The sequence below is a fragment of the Cetorhinus maximus genome, chromosome 3 (genome assembly GCF_964194155.1).
Source record: "Cetorhinus maximus chromosome 3, sCetMax3.hap1.1, whole genome shotgun sequence".
Lineage (NCBI taxonomy): Eukaryota > Metazoa > Chordata > Chondrichthyes > Lamniformes > Cetorhinidae > Cetorhinus > Cetorhinus maximus.
In genome coordinates, this window is record NC_135881.1 from 82313898 (window position 1) to 82334366 (window position 20469).

A 20469-nucleotide genomic window follows, 5' to 3' on the forward strand; every position below is an offset into this window, starting at 1 on the left:
CCAAACATCACAGTTCCAGGATATCACTGCAGGAGTTCCTCATGGTAGGACTGCGATAAAGATAAATTACTTCACTCAAAGGGTTGTGAACCCTTGGAATTCTCTACCACAGAGGATTGTGGATGCTCCATCATTGAATACACTTAAGGCTGGGGTAGACAGATTTTTGGTCTTTCAGAGAATCAAGGGATATGGGGAGCAGGCTGGAAATGGAATTGAAGCCCAAGATCAGCCATGATCATGTTGAATGGCAGAGCACACTTGACGGCCATATGGTCTACTCCTACTCCTATTTCTTGTGTTCTAGTAGTGTCCTAGGCTAAACCATCTTCAGCTCCTTCATCAATGACCTTCTCCCTATCATAAAGGCTGAAGTGGGGATATGCGCTGATGATTCTACAGCATTCAGTATGACTTGTAACTCCTCAGATCCTGCGCAGTCTGGGGCCACATGCAGCAATACCCGGACAACATTTAAGCTTGGGCTAATAAGTGACAAGTAACATTCATGCCACACAAATGCCAGGCAATGATCATCCCCAACAAGGGAGAATCTAACCATCTCCTTTGACACCCAATGGTATCACCAGTGCTGAATCCCCCCACTATCAACATCCTGGGGGTTACCATTGACCAGAAACTGATCTGGGCTAGCCATATAAATACTGTGGTTACAAGACCAAATCAGAGGCTGGAAATTCTGTGGTGGGCTACTCAACTCCTGACTCCCCAAAGCCTGTCCACCATCTACAAGGTACAAGTCAGGAGTGTGATGGGATACTCTCCACTTGCCTGGATGAGTACAGCTCCAACAGCACTTAAGAAGCTTGACACCATCCAGGACAAAGCAGTCCGCTTCATTGGCACCCCATCCACCACAATAAACTTTCACTCCCTTCACCAACGATGCACAGTGGCAGCAACATTGCCACAATTCTCCAAGCCTCCATCAATGCAGAATGACCAACTGCCCTAGATTTTCTAGGACTGCCCTGTAAATTGGCTTTTCAACCCATGTCTCTGCTCTGGCCTCCCCGGGACGCGCCTGGTCCTGAATTTCTTCCAGCTCTGCAGGCTTTGTATCTGCATCTGTGGCAGGTTGGTTGTTTGTCTTTGGGGCTGCAGTTTGAGGACAGTGGTGATAAAAGCAGATTTAAAGGAGAGAGAGATGGAGAGACAGACAGACAGCACCATTAACAATATCAGATAACATGGGGGCCAAGACAGCAAGTTGAATGTGTTAGTTTGCTGCGAAGAGAGTTATTAGAGCAGGAAGTGGGTCCCATCGACAAGATGAGCTCAGAAAGGGCAAGACAGGAGATAGGAGAGAAGCTAGGGAAAAAGACATGTTCAGGGTTAGAGTAGAGGGGAACTTTAGAAGACATTTAGCAAGGTGAGATGGTGGAAGGGAAGGAAATGCAAATAAATCGTTAGAGTTAATCTGGACAAATTCTTCACTGTGGTGATGAAGGGGTTCAAATTCCAAGGGGTAGAAGTAAAAAATGAGTAAGCTAGAAACAAAGAAGGAGGGCTTGTTGTGTTGCTCATTGTTCTTAGATGGAAATTTAGTAGGCTAAGTTCGGCCATGTAGCGCTGGTCCTTTAATAATCTACCAGTGGGAAGTGCATAGGATGCCATCTTAGCTAAAGGTTTTGCATTTGCATGCCTAAAAAACACTGGCAGCATGCGCAGTAGCGAAATCATGATGCTAGTCTATGTGCAATGCTACCATTTTCCAACTCTCTGGCTTAACCGCATACACATGAAAACATTGTTAAATAGAGTGAACAACCCACACTTATGCTATTATAAGGAATAATGAAGTATTTACTGGTTAGCTGTTGAATTATTTCTTCTGGCTGCTAGTGCAAATGTACCATTTTTTTGAGGTTTCCAATACTTGGCTAAAGTTTATGTATAATTCAGGGAATTGTCTGGCTGGTCTTGCAGTACATTTTTTGTCACATAAAATATTGTGCTGAAAAATGTTGCTTCCTTACATGGGTGGCCTTGATAGGGCTCCCTTTGTGAATTGATCATTACTGGGGGAATAAAAGAGACACAGAACAGGATAATCTGCTAGAAGAGGGAGGGGGAGGGAGAAAAGAGTAATCAGCAGGACACCATTATCTGCCAAGGATGTTCAGGGAGCAATTCTCTTTCCTCTATTTCAACATAACTAGTACACAATATGTTTTCACTTCACCAAAGAGGTTGTGAGTGAGATCAGTCAATGACTGCAGTCTTAACTGCAGCCTCAAAGCAGGACAAGGACAGCATTGCCTATGGTTGTCAAGTTGAATTGTAGTTTTTAACATTTGTACATTTGGATCCTGTCAGGCTGCTACTGGAGTTATAAGAAACTTTTATGTTCCATAACATTTGCAACTCCTCAGATACTGAAACAGTCTGTGTCCATATTCAGTATTATCTGGGCAAGCTTCAAGCTTTGGCTGATTATTTGCAAGTAAAATTCGTGCCACACAAGTGCCAGGCAATGACCATCACCAACAAGAGAGAATCTAACCATCTCCCCTTGACATTCAATGGCACTGCCATCGCTGAATTCCCCATCATCAACATCCTGGTGTTTACCATTGACCAGAAACTGAACTGGGCCAGCTATGTAAATACTGTGGCTGAAAGAGCATGTCAGTGGCTGGGAATTCTGCAACAAGTAAGTCATCTCCCAGACTGTTCACAAGGCACAAGTCAGGAGTATGATGGAATAATCTCCACTTGCCTGGATAAGTGCAGCTCCAACAAAACTCAAGAAGCTCAACACCAACCAGGACAAAACAGCCTGTTTGACTGGCACAGCGCCTCATGGTTCCCAGTCTTGAGTTGCTAGATCTGTTCAAAATCTATCCCATTTAGCACGGTGGTTTTGCCACACAACATGATGGATGGTATCTTTAATGTGAAGACGGGACTTTGTCTCCGCAAGGCCTGTGCGATAGTCACTCCTTTCAAATAAAATAAATTTCACTCTCTTGGGTGTATTGCGAACTGTGAGGAGGATGCTGATAGACTTCAAAAGGACATAGACATGCTGATGGAATAGGTGGACACATGGCAGATGAAATTTAATGCAAAGAAGTGTGAAGTAATACCTCTTAGTGGGAAGAATGAGGAGAGGCAATGTAAAATTAAGTAGCACATTCTAAAGGGTTGCAGGAGCAGAGGGATTTGGAGTATATATGCATAATACTTTGAAGATGGCAGGGCAGGTTGTGGAAGTTGCTAAGAAGGCATACGGCATCCTGGGCTTTATCAGTAGGGACATAGAGTACAAAAGCAAGGAAGCTATGATAAACCTGCATAAAAATTGGAGTACTGTGCCTAATTCTGGGCAACACACTTATGAAGGATATGACGACATTAGAGAGGATACAGAAAGAAATTAGAAGAATGGTCCCAGGGATGAAAGATTTCAGTTATGTGGATTAATTGGAGAAGCTGGGGCTGTTCTCATTAAAGAGAAGACTGAGAGGAGATTTGATAGAGGTGTTTAAAATAATGAAGGGTCTGGGCAGAGTAGATAGAGAAAAACTGTTCCATTGGCATGAGAGTCGAGAACCAGAGACACCAATTCATATTGAATGATAAAAGAACCATGGAATCATACAAAAGTTACAGAAGGAGGCCCTTTGTTCTGTCATGTCCATGCCAGCTCTCTGTGAGAACAGCTCAGCTAGTCTTAGTTTCCTTTTCCCCGTAGGCCTGCAAGCCTTTTCCTCAGGTAATTATCCAACTCCCTTTTGAATGCCATGATTGAATTTACTTCCATCAGAATCTCAGGGAATGCATTCTTAATTCTAACCATTCACTGCTTAAAGAAGTTTTTCCTCATGTAGCTTTAGCTTCTTTTGTCAATCACTTTAAGTTGGTGTCGTTTAGCACTCAACCCTTCCACCAATAGAAACAGTTTCCCCCTATCTACTCGGTCCAATTCCCCCATGATTTTGAACATCTCTATCAAATATCCTCTCAACATTTTCTTCTCTGAGAAGAACAGTCCCAACTTTGCCAATCTATCCATGTAACTGAAATTCACCCTCCATGGAACAATTCACATGATTCTTTTCTGCACCCTCTCCTTCCTAAAGTGTACAATCCAGAATTGGACACAATACTCCAATTATGGCCGAGCCACTGTTTTATATGGGTTCACCAGAACTTCTTGCTTTTGTAAGCCATTGCCTCTATTTATAAAATTCAGGATTCTGTATGCCTAATTGACAGCTTTCTCAACCTACCTTGCCACCTTCAATGAATTGTGCACATATCCTCAGGTCCCTCTGCCCCAGCACCCCCTTTAGAATTGTATCTTTTTTCATATTGCCATTCATCATTCTTCTGACTGAAATGCATCCCTTCGCACTTCTCTGCATTAAATTTCAACTGCTCCATGCCAACTCCTTCCACCAACCTGTCTATGTCCTCTTGAAGTCTATCACTATCCTCCAACAGTTTGTAATGCTTCCAAGTTTTTTGTCATCTGCAAATTTTGAAATTGTGCTGTGTACATTCAAGGCTAGGTAATTAATATAGATCAATAAAATCAGTGGTGCTAATACCGACCCCTGGAGAATGCTATTATGTACCACTATGTACATACCCTCCTGTCCAAAAAACAACATTCAACCACTGTTTCCTGTCACTCAGCCAACTTAGTATCTATGCTGTTGCTGCCCTTTTCATTCCATAGGCTTTAACTTTGCTGACAAGCCTGTTATGTGGCATTTTATCACAATACTTTTGGATGTCCCTATAGACCATGAGGAAAAAACTTTTCATGCAGCCAGTGGCTGGGACCTGGAACACACTGCCTGAGAGTGTAGTGAAGGCAGAGTCAGTCATGACTTTCAAAAGGTACTTCGATAATTATGTAAAGGGAAAAGCGTTGGAGGGCTCTGAGGAAAAAGCAAGGGAATAGGATCAGCTGAGTTGCTCTTGCAGAGAGCTGGCACAGATATAATAGCTGGAATGCCCTTCTGTGCTTTATCCATTCCATGATCCTGTGATTTGCAGCTGGCGTGTGACCATCCTTTATCCAGCCATCAGTCACAAATTCTTCATTTTGCGGTTGCCCTCTCATCCACCTGTATTTGCAAGTCAAGGGCGGAATAGTGGGTGACAAAAGTTATCTGTTGATGTGGTTCAAGGCCCTAGTCAGGAACCCATGCACACATGCACAGCATGTCTACAGTGAGAGTCATGCTGCTACAAGGAAAATAAGGGAGCCTTTGGCATCATTAAACAATATTTCTGTTGTATATACCTCTGGAGAACCCCTGCACGACTCAACTGAGCAGGTATCAAGCTTTGTGATAGTATGCTGTCTTCTGCACAACCTGACCATTATTGTGGAGCAGCCCTATTGTAATCTACCAGTAGAGAAGCTGAGGATGTGTAGCATGGGGACGAGGAAGGGGAGGAAGATCAGGAGAGAACACAACTGGAAGTAGAGGAAGAGGAAGGAAGGCTACAGCATAAACAACCCCCTTTCTGCCTCAGCTACATAAGAGCAGATTGTTCATGAACAATACCAGTAACTTCAACTACACCTCACAATTCACCAACAATATCACACTCCTTAACTTTCCTCAATAATTGACCATCACAAAATTAAAAACCACCAGAAAATATGGGTTTCAATCCAATTTTACAAATACACTCATTAAATAATGCATAACCCACGACAAAGCATCCTGCTTGATTGGCACCACATCCACAAACATTCATTCCCTCCACCATCGACACACAGTGGCAGCAGTGTGTACCATCTACAAGAGGAACTGCAGGAATTCACCAAGGCTCCTTAGTCAGCACCTTCCAAATCCACGACCACCACCATCTAGAAGGTCAAGGGCAGCAGGCGGATGGGAACACCACCACCTGGAAGTTCCCCTCCAAGTCACTCATCATCCTGACTTGGAAATATATCACTGTCCCCTCACTGTCACTGGTTCAAGATCTTGGAACTCCATCCCTTACCGCACTGTGAGTGTACCTACACCACATGGACTGCAGCAGTTCAAGAAGGCAGCTCACCACCACCTTCTCAAGGGCAACTAGGGATGGGCAATAAATGCTGGCCCAGCCAGTGAAGTCCACATCCCATGAAAGAATTAAAAAAGAACAAAATAAACTAAACTCCCTTGTACATTCCTATAGTGCCTGTCTTCCATGTGTCTGCCTTCTGTAACATCCGAGAAATTGAGGGCAACATTTTCCCCCTGTCGGGGGGATGTACGGGAGCGGGAGCGGGCACGGGCTGGTGGGCTTCCGATCAGTGCCCCCGATTGGGGGCGTGCCGCCATTTTACATGGGCAGGCCAATTAAGGCACGCCCAGCATGACGTCCACCAGGAAGCGCTATGCACTCCCTGTGCAGGTGGGGGAGGATTCCCTCAGCCTCGCATACGTGCAAAAGAGCTCCCAGGTCTCCCTGAGGCAAAGTGCTGCCTCAGTGAGGTTGGCTCCGAATTAAAACTTTCAATAAAGGTGATAAAAACATTTGCCTGCCATGTCCCCTCATGTGACACTGTCACATGAGTTGGGACATGTCCATAACTTTTACTTAAACATTTAATAAAAATTTAAATACACTCATGAAACCTCATCCCACCTGTGGATGAGGTTTAATGTTTTTTCCAAAGCCCGCCAGGGCTCCCGGCCTGCCCTCCAACCTTAAGGTTGGACGGGCAGGTCCATCAATCATGTTAATTAGTTTTTTAATGGCCTTAAAAGGCCGTTCACTATTCGGCAGGTGAGCAGCTGATTCGGCTGCGTGCCTGAAGAACTGAAAACCTAAATGACGTGGGGTGACATTGGGACGCACGTCCGACATATCCCGTGTCATTTTACATGTTGGCGAGCGGGGTCCGCTTCTGCTCGCCGACTGGGAGCTGCTGCCCTGAGAATTAAAACTGACTCAATCTCACTGCAAATCCGACCACTTTTATTAGCAAAAAATCATAAAACTCAAAGGGTTATAAGGCAATTTTAGAAAACATATAGTTACCCCCTAGGCAGTCAGTCTAGGTTAACCACAGGTTGATTGTCTCTGATCTTACTTGGACTGATCAACTTTGGAGTTAGGCCTACTTGATGGTCTCACTCTCTGACAGTACCATGCCACTAAGGGTTCTTAGCCACGCTTTGATCTTTTGGCTACATACCAACTATCCTTGTGTCTATCCCTTGGCACCCCCTTGATTAGTTTTTGTGGTATGTAACCAGTCTTTGATTGGTTTATATCGAACTGAATTTTAGTCCAAAAGAGCCCTGCATAGTCGGTTTTCCCCGTAGTCAGTTTTTCCTGGCACAACTGTAGGATGTCTGGTGCACTTGCCTTTTGTCTCTTTCAAAGTTCAACTGTCTCACAGCTGGTAGTAAGGCTGCCCAAGTTATGAGTATCAAAAGTCATTTGAGAAAACATAACAGTAGAAAAGACATTTTTTTTTTTTTTGCAAGCCACAACATTTAATATTCTGCAAGGTTGGCTAGCTTATTTCCATTGCATCTTTGCAATAACTCTAAGCATATTCTTACACCTACCCTGGTGCTCCAATGAGGTGGCTGTAACATGAGTGGTGGAAGGTTACTAACCATCAATTTAGGAGACTGCTGATGGCCTTGGAGAATAACTTCACACAACACTGGGCCAAAGTATCTGGCTCCAGATGGCACCATTTCAGCCCAGGTTCTGGTAGTCCAGTTGCTGCCAGTCAGATAAGAGCAACAGCATTGGCGGAAATGGGAGAAGAAATGCTGTCACCTTGAGGGGCGACATTTCAGCAATTCTTCATGTCTATTGGAGAACATTTTGTTGGGCTGCCTGTGACATCCTGGAAGTCTTCAAATTCAATTCACCTCTTGACACCACTTCCAGCAACCACAATGCACCTCCCTTTAAGGGGTACCGGCCACCTTTACCTAATACTAGCCATTTGCGATAGTGGGCCCCCCTGCTGATGCATGCAGCCAGTGAACAGCATGAGTGGTGCTAGCTGTACAAAGCAATCATGGAAATCAGAAGGGAGCATAATTTTAACATGCTGCCTGGAGTGCAATGAACAGCTATATGTGATAATCATATACTGTGATCACCGCACCGGTTTTCAGGCCTTATCCAATTTAACTCCTTAAAGTGCAGGATATGGTAATAAATCGGCTGTACAAAATGAAGAGGTGTGCTTTGATTTATTTATTGTCTTACGTATGGAAAAATAAAAAAAAATGCAATTTAAATAATTAACAGCATTTTTCTTTTAAAAGAGCACAATCGGCCCAGCACACTCATGCTGCACAGTCGAACTGGTGAGTCAGTTACAGCATGGTAGGAACAGTTTGAGCTATGTTGACCATTTCATTATACACTTGGGATTCAATGTCAAGCTCAAATGTCTGTGTTTTGCTCAAAACCAAGTTAAACTTTCATTCAGCCTACTTAACCCCAGTGCCCTAAAATAAAAGCTTACAGCAAATGAAGATTTCCTCTGTTTACATAATGGAATCATAAATCTCTTAAAGAGAAAGTTTACAATGTTGTCCCATATATTGCATAAAGGAATTTTTTGCCTAGAATTTCTATTTTTATTTGGTATTTATGTAAAAATAGCTTATTTTGGGCTATTTTCTTCTGAAAAATGATTTAGTAAGATTTGTAATTTACTTCATTGATGTAACACTGTTCATCTCATCCTGACAGCCTGTATGATGCTTCAGGATCAAGTATATTGATAGGTATGACAGTGAGTTTATTCATCTTTCTTTACAAGATACACTTTACATAAAATAGGAGTAACATTGAAACTGAACTCCTGCTAATTTTATCACAAAATTATGATAATGTTCAAATAAAACTAATAGAATTTTGCTAAAAAATATTAGATGAAATCTTCACAGTGGATTTATTATGTGCTTACACAGCCACAGGAAGTTTTTATTTCATGTGAACCAATAAACTAATATTTGCAATATTACACTTAATGTGCCTGTATGGCATTTTCTGTTCTAACTGAGGTGTTAGCATTTTATAAATGGGCAAACACCTGTGTTAAAATAGTGAAGTAAAAAGTTTTTTTCTCATATGCTAAGTTTATAAACAGCAAACTCAGGACTCCTGGATGTGTATTAATTTTCTAAGACGTGAGTGCCTAAAAAATCGCCACACTCCTCACCCAGTGGAGTCTGACACATGTTAACATGATAGTTTCTACTGTCTACCTTCACCTCTGTAGGGCCTGGGCCTGGCTGAAGAGATAGCTATAAATATATATGCTTTTAAATAAAAAAGAAACACTTATCTCGCACAAGCTTTGCATGTTTATATCAATAGGCTAGAAATTGATATTTACAAATCCATTTCCTAAACTTCTCTCCTTCTTCAAAGCCTTCTCAAAATTTGTCTTTTTAACTGAGCCTTCATCTCCTCTAATGTCTCTATGTTCCTGTGAAGTGATTTGGGGCATTTTGTTACATGAAAGGTAATATATAAATGTAACTGCTAAGTGTACAATAAAAAGAACTGAATTTAATTTTCGAAACAAAAATTAAAGGGGCTTGGTGCTTGAAACTAGTTGTAATTTTAATCAGCAATTTACTCCTTCAGGCTACTCTTTTCATCAAGATGATAATTTTTTCAGGAAAGGATTTGTGGTACTGAAAAATAAGTAAATGCAAAGCTCAGCTTGTCATATCCTGCGTGAGGATTTTGGTGTAATTATTATTATTGACACAAAGGAAGCTCCAAGAATATTATTTTTCCATTTAACTTGTATTTTATTCAAAGGCCACTCGTTACTCACTGCATTATCATAACAAGTATTAGTATTCCAGAATGTGTGGCCTAAGACCTCGAGTAGCTGCTGACTTGACTCCCTAGTAAATGGTTAGGATTTTGAATAATAGCACTGCCTGGGTGAATCTCATTTTAGCTGGGTACTGACTGTTTTGCCAGTCCTCTTCAGCTGGAGGTGCTGGTAGTAATACTGAGCCACTCTATCCTTTGGAATGTGGCATGGAGAGGGAAGAAAACCAATCTATTTCAGAATCAGAAGATTAGTTGATTTTAAGGGTTGGATTATCTTCATGCACCGATTTATCACCAGAAGTGCATGAAAATTGTCTTCGGTATGCCACTGAGATTCAGCCCAATTTTCTTCCATCTAGCTTTTATACATATTTATGGAATTCCCAGGTTCTGTCAGAGCACTCTGGGGAGGAAGAAAACACAGCGCTACTGCAGAATCTGAAAGGGTGAAAGCTGTTGTTTTATGTCAGCAACAACGTGACTCAATGCAATATCTGAGGTTGGTATATCTTCAGGGCACCGAACCAACAAATTTAAAGATTCCCCAGGAACCCAGCAAAAGGGGAGGGAAAGAGGTCCTTGAAGGGAAATGTCTGGGCCTGAGGAGCCAGTTGGCATTGGAAATGAGGACTATTAAGAAATACTTTCTTTCACCTGAGTTGCATTCTATATAACAGCACAAGTGTCCACAAGTGGGAAGCAGCCCACAACAAATGACAATGAAGAGTCACCTCAATATTCCAAGAATCCTGTGGAATATCATTAGCCAGGTACCACAGAACCTGCTGCCACTCTAGAAAGAAGGGGATAAGTTTGAGGGCTTTTGGTTTGGCGGAGGTAGTTTCAATCAAGGCATTCAAGAGGGAACTGGATTATTACCTGAAAAGGATGAATGTGCAGGTTTATAGGGAGAAGATGGGGAATGGCACAAGGTGCATTGCTCACTTGGAGAGCCGCCACTGACATGACAGGCCGAATGGCCTCCTTCTGTGCTGTGATTTTGTGATTCTGATTTATCACCAAGGAGAGTAAGACAGCCATTAGTTTAATTCTCAGTACAGTGTTTTTGTCACTGATGAAATATGAGCAAAATTATTTGGGACAAGGTTGGATCTACCTGTATGAAAGAGTCAGTGGTAGCAGAAGCAGCTGTCCCTTGATTCGAGAATAAGTTCTACTCAGGATTGCTATTTTCTGCCTTAGGTCTTCATGTGACTGAACAGGCTGATTCTCAACCCACAAATCCTTGGGCACATGGAGCAGGAATGCCTCACAAAGTACTGGGACCTGGAGTGCAGGATTTACTTCCTTTTCTTTCCTTCTTTGCAGCCGCTCTGCCTCATCATTAAGACATTGTGACTTAAAGAAGCATGATGCACCTTGATGGACAAGTTGTCGTCATGTTGAACAATTGTTTGAACAATCCTAGTCATTAATGTCAATGCTGCCATGCTTCAAGGAGAGCTTCAAGCAGAGTGTCTTTGAAACATTTCCTTTGTCCTTCCCTGGAGTGTTGGCCATTTGAAAACAGGACCTGACAGAGCAAATGTTTTTCAGCCAACTGAAGTGTCTAGTCCATCTTAGTTGATTTTGCAGGAGTTTTGCCTGAATGCTCGGAATGTCATGAGTCTTTCAACTATGCAATTGAGAGTTCTGGAAGTGCCAAGATCCTATTCTGGATTACGAAACCAACTTTGTGGGCACAAGGGTCACTGCCAGCCTTTCCTTTCCAGTAGAAGATGTACCCCTTGCCTGTTCCTTCAGCTGACCCTCCTCAGGAAGGCGGTTCTCACTGAGGGTGTGAATGTCAATCTAGAGTCTTGATAGCTCACATTATGGGCAGAATTTTACTGTCGGCAAGCAGGGGGGTGGGGCCCGCTCGCCGACGTGTAAAATGACGTGGGATGACATAGGGCGGAACCCCTGACGTCACCCCGCCCCATTTAAATTTTCAGGAAGGCAGGGGGGCAGCAAAATCAGCTGTGGGCCCGCCGACCTGTCAATGGCCACTTGAGGCCATTGACAGGATCATTTAAACAATTAAAGGACCTGCCCATCCAACCTTAAGGTTGGTGGGTCGGCCAGGAGCCCCAGTGGCAAATAGAGAAAACATGAAACCTCATCCAGTGGCGGGATGTGGTTTCATGTAGGGCTTTAAAAATTGTCAGAAAGTTGTTATGTAAATTATGAACAAGTCCCAACTCATGTGACATTGTCACATGAGGGGACATGTAAGGGATTTTTCTTTTCTCTATTTTTAATATTTTTAAAAGTTGAGGCGATCTCTCTGAGGCTGTACTTAGCCTCAGGGCATGCGCATGCGCGAAAGAGCACACTCTTGATTTTAGGGATTCCCTCCCGCCCGCACAGGGAGCACATAGTGCTTCCCGGTGGATGTCACGCTGAGCATTAATTGGTCCGCCCACGTAAAATGATGGTGTAGCCCCGATTGCTGGTGGCAATCGGCACCGCGCCCGGCCATGATTGGGTCAGGCCCACCCACCCGACAAACGGAAAATTCTGCCCTATATGATTGCAGTTCTTCTTTCCAGGCAGCCATTCTTGAGATTACCCATAACATTCTAAGTGACAAAATTTAAGGTTTTCTTTCCTTGAGCACAAAGATGGCGATCCCACAGGGTGTGGTCCCCCAGTCAGGACCTTTTCTAGCTGCCTCCCCATTTGAGGTGAACAGTGTATCTTGAATAGGATTGTTCAATCACAGGTGCTGCTGCCCAAAAACACTTCTGTCCCAACACAGGTGTCAAAGGACCTTCATGTATCTGTTGCCTTTGTGCAGATTCTTGACTAAGGACTCCCAGCTTCGCAGCCCTGTCTCCAATGCCAATTCTCCATCACCACAGGACTTGGCAAATAGATCATGGTAGAAACCTGCACATGACATTGTTTGAAGTGAGGACCATGGGGCACTGTCAATATCCACATGACCTTGACAGATTGGTGGTCAGATTTTGGTGACGCGCCAAACCACGATGACTTGGACCACTCTGTTGTTGATTCTTCTGCTTCATAGCTGATGTGAAACACAGGGCAGAATCATCCCAGATTTGCACTAAGTGCAGTAATGGGCAGGAAAAACTATGTTTTACCCGTCGGCTGCAATGGTGGCTTTACATGCCGTATCACCCCAAACCTGCCGCATTCCCGGGAAACACGTCACTTCCATGGCGGGCGGGCTCTCATTTGCCCGCCATACCATCACCTCGCCACTTCGTCACACTGGGAGCCATATTGAAAGTCCAGCCATGTGCACACCTCTAAGTGCACCCAGCCCATGACTTCTGCAAAGAAGACATGGCCCTGAAATACAAAAAGACTGCAGCTCCTAGGTTCAATGATGCATCCCTCGGGTGCATTTTGGACACAGTGGAGGCCCACTGTGATGCCCTCTACCCCTGCTCGGACGCAACATGGGCAGCAACCTCACTAACCTGACTTGGGAGGTGGTGTCAGCGGTGGTTAGTGCCATGGCCTTGCAGAAGAGGACAACCACCCAGTGCTGCAAGAGGATGAATGATCTCATCCATTCTGCCAAGTTAACTCACTCTTTTCATCACTCTCAACTCACACACTCACAAACCCATCACACATCCACAGGGATCTCACACCTCAAGGGACAACACCACTAACTCTCACACACACCCTCACATCTCCATCAGGCTCTTGCGCTCACGTCCTCATCTTGTCCATTGCACAGTTTACCATACAAATATTCCACGCAATGCCATGTGCCCTGCTTACACTCTCGCCATCTGTTTTTATGCAGGAGAAGCTGGCTTACAACAGCAGAGAGAGACCCAGAGTGGGGTGGAGTAGCCCACATTAGGCCTCTCAATGAGTTAACATTGAGCAGTGTGCCATCGTAGTGACTGGTGTGAAAACGGACCCTGCCTGCGGTGACGGTGAGGTTGACGGCGAACACCCTCGTAAGGATCCTGCACCACATCATCCCTTGCTCAATGCAAATATGAGTACACTCTCTCCTGCTTTTGGCTCTGCTGCCATGCACTAATTATCTCAACTTCAGTTCACTTTGCCAAGTGACCGACACGCTCGGCCATTCAGCCCCTCAGCTCCATCCACGTCCTCACCTCCAGCCAAGAGGACACTTCCTCCATTGAAGAGCTGGAAATAAGCAGCCAGGAAGACCCATCACAGCGCTCACCCACACTCTGCACCAGTGCAGAGACACACAAGTCGATGGGACCTAGATCCAGAGCAGGCTCAGGTTCACAATCTGGTGGTTACGACATGGACACATGCTCGCAGCAGCAGGAGGCAGATTTGTGCAAGCTCCCCGGCACTCGGAGGACTGCTGGGGATCAGGCATCTGTGAGGTCTGAATCAGATGATGAGGCTCTGGATTTGGCCTTCCAACTCATCCTGTCAGCAGAGTCAGCAGAAGGCGTGGGAACATCACACAGAGCTATTGAAAGCCCTCAACAGAGTGGCATGCGAGTTGGAGGAGTGTGCCTGCCAGCTCTCTGGTGCCCATATATGCGCGCATGGAGGTCTCCATTGGGAGGATGGCTGACGCTATGAAGGCCCTGGTCCAGGAGAACACGGAGATGTGTGCAGACCTGCACTCCATCATGGGAGCCATGGGTGAGCTCCTGCAGTGGCACCACAAGGGGAAAACGGAGCACCTCAACGTCACTCCAGGAGCTCCTTCCCCTCAAAGAGTCAGGCCAAGGCCCCTGGGCACCTGAAGGGAGGAGGAGCGGTAGCTGGACATTGCTAGGTTATCCACTCAGGGATCTCAGAGGTTGTCCTCGCTTTCCAAGTCCCTTTTGCCTGTGAGCCCCTCAACCTCGTCCTCTGTCACTGCAGAGGGAGCAGCTGGTCAATGAGTGATTGTGGAGGGGGAAATGTGTGTCTGACAGGACCTCTCGGAGCCTCGTACAAGCACTTTCCCACATACGTGGACCCTTCATGTATCATACTCACCTCAATATGCTGAGCATTTTGAATGCTGCCTGCTGTGGTTCGCTTTCAGTTGTCCACCTGAGCTGACCTGCATCTCCGCCCACCCAATTGTCACACTCCCATGCAGCACGTGGCCTTGCCCACCACAACTATCAATTCACTTTTGATTTGGACAGTATGGTTTTGATTCATTTTTCTTGTGCGCTCCCCTGTCTTCTCCCATCCAGGTTCCAGGGTGGAAGGGGTCTGGAGGCAGGGAAGGGATTCTGAGGGGAAGAGGCCTGGAGAGGGGATGGGGTTCCAGGGGTGAAAAGGGTCCAGAAGGGAGGGTGTCCAGGTGAATGTGCAAGAGAGGGGCCTGAGTGGAGTCCCACAGGGGTCTGTACTGGGGCCTCAACTTTTTATGATTTACATCAATGACTTAGATGAGGAGAGTGAAGACGTGGTAGCTAAATTTGCAGATGACACAAAGATTGGTAGGAAAGTAGTTGTGAAGAGGACATGGGGAGGTTGCAGATGGATATAGATAGGTTGAATGAGTGGTTAAAGATCTAGCAAATGGAGTTTAATGTGAGAAAATGTGAAATTGTTCACTTAAGCAGGACGTACAAAAAGCAGAGTATTACTTAAATGGAGAACAGCTGCATAATTCTGAGGTGCAGAGGGATCTAGGTGTTCTTGTGCATGAGTCACAAAAAGTTAGTATGCAGGTACAGCAAGTAATTAAGAAGGCTAATGGAATGCTATCTTTTATTATGAGAGGGAGTGAACATAAAAGTAAGGATGTTATGCTTCAGTTATACAGAGCATTGGTGAGACCGCACCTCGAATATTGTGTGCAGTTTTGGTCTCCTTATTTAAGGAAGGATGTAAATGCATTGGAGGCAGTTCAAAGGAGGTTTACTAGATTGACACCTGGAATGAGTGGGTTGATTTTTGAGGAAAGTTTGGACAGACTGAGCTTGTTTCCACTGGTATTTAGAAGAGTGAGGGGTGATTTGATTGAAGTATACAAGATCCTGAATGGCCTTGACAAGGTGGATGTCGACAGGATGTTTCCTGTTGTGAGTGAGTCCAGAACTTGGGGGCAATGTTTAAAAATTAGGGGTTGCCTTTTTAGGACAGAAATTAGGAGAATTTTTTTCTCTCAGAGGGTTGTGCGACTTTGGAATTCTCTGCGTCAGAAGATGGTGGAGGTGGGGTCATTGAATATTTTTAAGGCAGAGGTAGATAGATTCATTTTAGCCAAGGGAATCAAAGGTTATCGGGATTAGATGGGAATGTGAAATCGAAACACAAGAAGATCAGCCGTGATCTTAATGAATGACGGAGCAGGCTTGAGGGGCTGAATAGCCTACTCCTGTTCCTATTTCTTATGTTCTTATGATAGGTCACCCATTTCCTTTCCCGCATCACAGCTGGCTCCCCCGGCATCACCTTCCATGCCCCCTCCGTGACCTACCAGCCACAACCCTTTTCCATCGGGGATGTCCAGGTGAACGTGTACATTCCCTTCCTCCCACAAATCCCACCCCAATCCACATTCACCTCCCCGACATCCTCCTTCCCAACCCCAGGGTCCGTGTCTACCTCCAAGTCCCCACCAACCACCCTCGCAGTCCCTTCTACCGCTACCGTCGAACCCTCACCGACCCTACCGCCTCACTCTGCCATCGGTCAATCTCATCATACCCTCATACCAAAGCCACACTTAGTTTGCTCCCCATGAGGCACTTGCACACCCATCAGACCCCTCTCTTGCACATTCACCTTGACATACCCTCATCCAGACCCCTTCCCCTCCGAACACCTACCCTCCCCTCCGGATCCCTTCCCCACCTTGGAACACCACCCCTCTGGACCCCTTCCCTCCATGCAACCCCTTCCCTGCTCCAGACCCCTTCCCCCTCTGGAACCCCTCCTCCCCTCCAGACCTCTTCCCCTGGAACTCCATCCTCCTACCAGGCCCCTTACCCCCGGAACCTCTTACATCCTCTGGACACCTTCCCCCAGCTTGGAACCCCTTCCCCTCTCCGGACCTCTTTCACCCCTGTAACCCCATCCTCCCTCCAGACCCCTTTGCTCCCTGGAACCCTTTCCACACTCTGGATCCCTTCCCCATCTGGAATCCTTTTCGCCCTCCAGACCTCATCCTCTTTTCCTCCCCCAGACCCCTTTTCACCTCCGGACCCCTTCCTCCCAGAACCCCTTCCTTCTGAACCCCTTCCTTTGCCCCCGACTTAGTCCTTCCACTCCCCTGGACTGCCCCCCGCTTAGTCTCTTCCCCTTCTTGACTCCCTCAGACACCCTTACTTCTTCTGCCACGCTTAGTCCTTCCCCCTCCCGACTCCTTCCTCAAGCCTCATTTCTTCCTCCAGCCTTACTCCTTCCCCCTTCCTGAGTCCCTCAGACACCCTCACTTCTTCCTCCATTTTTACTCTTTCCCCATTCCCGACTCCTTCCTCCACCCTTATTTCTTCCTCCACCCTTACACACATCCCCCCTCCGCACTTCTTCCACCCCCTGGACTCCCTCCCATCTCTGCACTCCTTCCTCCTCCTGGACTCCTTCCCCTCTCCGCACTCCTTCCCCCCTCCGAACTCCTTCCCTTATACCTTCCACCCCCCCCTTACACCTACACCCCCAGTTGCCATCTTCTCCCCCGTTACCCGTTCCTCCCTCCGTACTCCCTCCCCTCTCCCAGCCTCATCCCTGGCACTTTCATTCACCCCCTCCCAACCTCACCCCCAACATCTCTTCCTCTCCCAGTTGATCCCAGTCCTCCCTCTCCATCCCCTCGACCATCATCCTTTGTGAGCATCAACAGTAGCTTTCTAACTTCCATGAGCTGCTTCACAGCAGAGCCATGTCCATGAGAATCTACCCAGCATAGCATGGATGTTCCTCCAGGATCCCGTTGCTGTCGGGCTCCAGCATCTTCTGCTGTTCTGGTGTCCACGATGTGAGCAAGGCCCTGACGCTAAGTTCCAACTTCTGCACGTCACTGTTGTCAAGAAATGTTCTGCACCGGCGTGTTTTCCCGCCGATGTGGGCAGACAATCCAGCGGGGTGCGATGAGTCCAGCGGGCTGGCCTTATAATGACATGCTGATGCATTACATCGGAAGTTCCCGACGTCCGATGGCAGGGAACGCAGCCCGCCATCAACAGGCTGAGCGGATGATCGCAAACCGGTTTCATGACATCTTGAAAACAATTTTTGGCCTTCTCGCCATATTGATCGCTCACACCACCAAACACGCCCGATGCCAGTGGGCATGGAAAATCCCACCCACGATCTTCTTTCACCTGTTCTGCCATTGAGGACTCTTTGGATTGCACTTTTTCTGGCACCTGCCCCCTGTCATGTCTTATAATGATAAAAATTCTTGAGCTTATTTGCTGTATAACACACAAGGCACCAATCATAAGGGATAGGGAAACACATTGTGGGTTCATTTATTAAGAGTAGGCTCCTGAAAATAGTCTTACATTGTTGCATAGCTTGGAACTGTGTGTATGTGTGTGCTCCGCTCAAATCAAAACTGAAACTCTGATATCCCTTAAAAGCACATTACAACATCCCCTTTATTTTTAAAGATGCTTCCCCCCCATCCAAAGAAGTATAACTATTTACAATACATATTCATGTTTAGTTAAAAATAAATAAGTGCAAAGAACTGATGTATCTGTGGCTGGGATTTTCCTATCCTGCCATAACGGGGCCTGCCGTGAGGAATGCGGCGACCCAGCCAAAAACCCATTGGCTTTCAGTGGGACCAGGCGATCCTGGCGGTGGGCGGGGCTGGTAAACCCACCCTATGAGTCTCTAAAGCATAAAAGTAATCTGCTGCTATGCTCAGATCTTGTGATGGTAACCTTGTCTAGAGGTTTCTTTAATTGCTCACAGTGACCTGTGTCATTCTTGGATGTCGTTCCTGGTTGCATTTGGGATCTTGTCCAAGATGCAATCCGACTCTACGGTGGTTGAGGAGCTGGAACTGATCTGATTTGTCCTGGGTTATATCTCACCATTATGCCTTTGTGTGTAATAACTTCATAGGGCCTTGGCTCTGAACAAATTTGTGTCGCTTCAGCTCGTTGCCACATATCTTCTGTGGGATTCTGGATGCAAACTTATTGTCCCATCTGTAAACTTGACAATTCTGTACCTGCATTTTTATTGTGATATTGGGCATCTTCTCTTGTAGTTTTAAAAGTTGCTCTCTAGTTTCTGAGAGAGTAGAATGGGTAAGAGTAGGTAAATTGATACAAACTGCTCTGCCAATCATGAGTTCTGCCAGTGATGGAATAGTTGCACTTAAAGGTGTCACTCTCAGGTGTAACATTGCAATGTGTAGATCTTGCTTGATCTGTCTTCATTAGAGAATTAGGGATTTCACCCTGTGAATCATTCCTTCAGCTAGGCCATTAGACCTAGGTAATGAGGAGAAGAAGTAATGTGCTTAATATTCCACTTCTCACACATATTCTGAAATGGCTTACGAATAAATTGCAGACTGTTTTCTGTAATGATCTCTCTAGGCACACCAAATAAACGAAACTAGCACTTAGAGAGTGTGTGGCAGTTGTGCTTGATGCATTGAGCAATTGTCAAATAGAGGGATACTTGGTAAAGTAGTCGACACGATGCTAAAGTCCGTGCCATGAACATGAAAGAGGTCGGACTTTGGACAAAGGGTGGATAGGAATTTTGTGCTGACTTGGCATATGCTCGTCACATGCCTTACACTTCTTGATGATAATTTCATTCCAACTGTCTTCTCAGCTGACCTATGCCCATGCATGAGTGATAAAGTTGTTGAAGAATATCAGGTTGCAAAGATTCCAGTATGATAACCTGTCTGCCTTTAAAAATGACCCCCTGGGAGATGCCTAGCTCATCCCAAAAATGCCAAAATGACCTCATGTGTTTGTGGACATGCTGAATTGAATCAGGTCACCCTTCGATGATACTTTTCCACAATTCCTGTAGTGTAAAATCTTTCACTGTTTCTTCTTGCAGCTGCTGGAAATTGTGTTGTGAACAATGTACCAGATCAATTTGGAGAACATCTTCAGGTTCGATACCAATGAAGTCAACTTGTAGATCTAAGGATATATCTTCTGTTTTGCCATGTTAAGCAATCTACTAAGTGGATCTGATGTGATGATCAAGTTACCTGGTTTGTATCTAACCTCACAGCCATAACCTTGAAACTTCATCAAGAGATGTTGAAATCTTGGCAGTGCACTGGTCAATGGTTTTCACCAAATCATCTCCAGTGACTTGTGGTCCGTCTCCACCAGAATTTCTTTGCCAAATAGATAGGTATGAAAATGCATGATTCCAAACACTAAAGCTAATGTTTACTGCTCAATGTTGGAGTAGCTGGATTGCATCATGGCAGAGATTTTGAAGCAAATGCAATCAGTTTGTCTTTTTGTGTTATGCATGTTCCCAGGCCTTTCAGGGAGATATCTATCTCCAGGGTAGTTGTCTCCCTAGGTTCATAAAATTGCAATGTCAATGCCTTTGATAATGACAGTTTCAGTGCTTCAAAGAGGTATTGGTGGTCTTCCTGCCACAGGAAAGGCACATCCTTTCTCAACAATTCCCTTAGCGATGAAGATTTTTGAGCAAATTTGGGAATGTATGGGTACAAGAAATTAAAGAGACCTAGATATCTTCAAAGGTTGT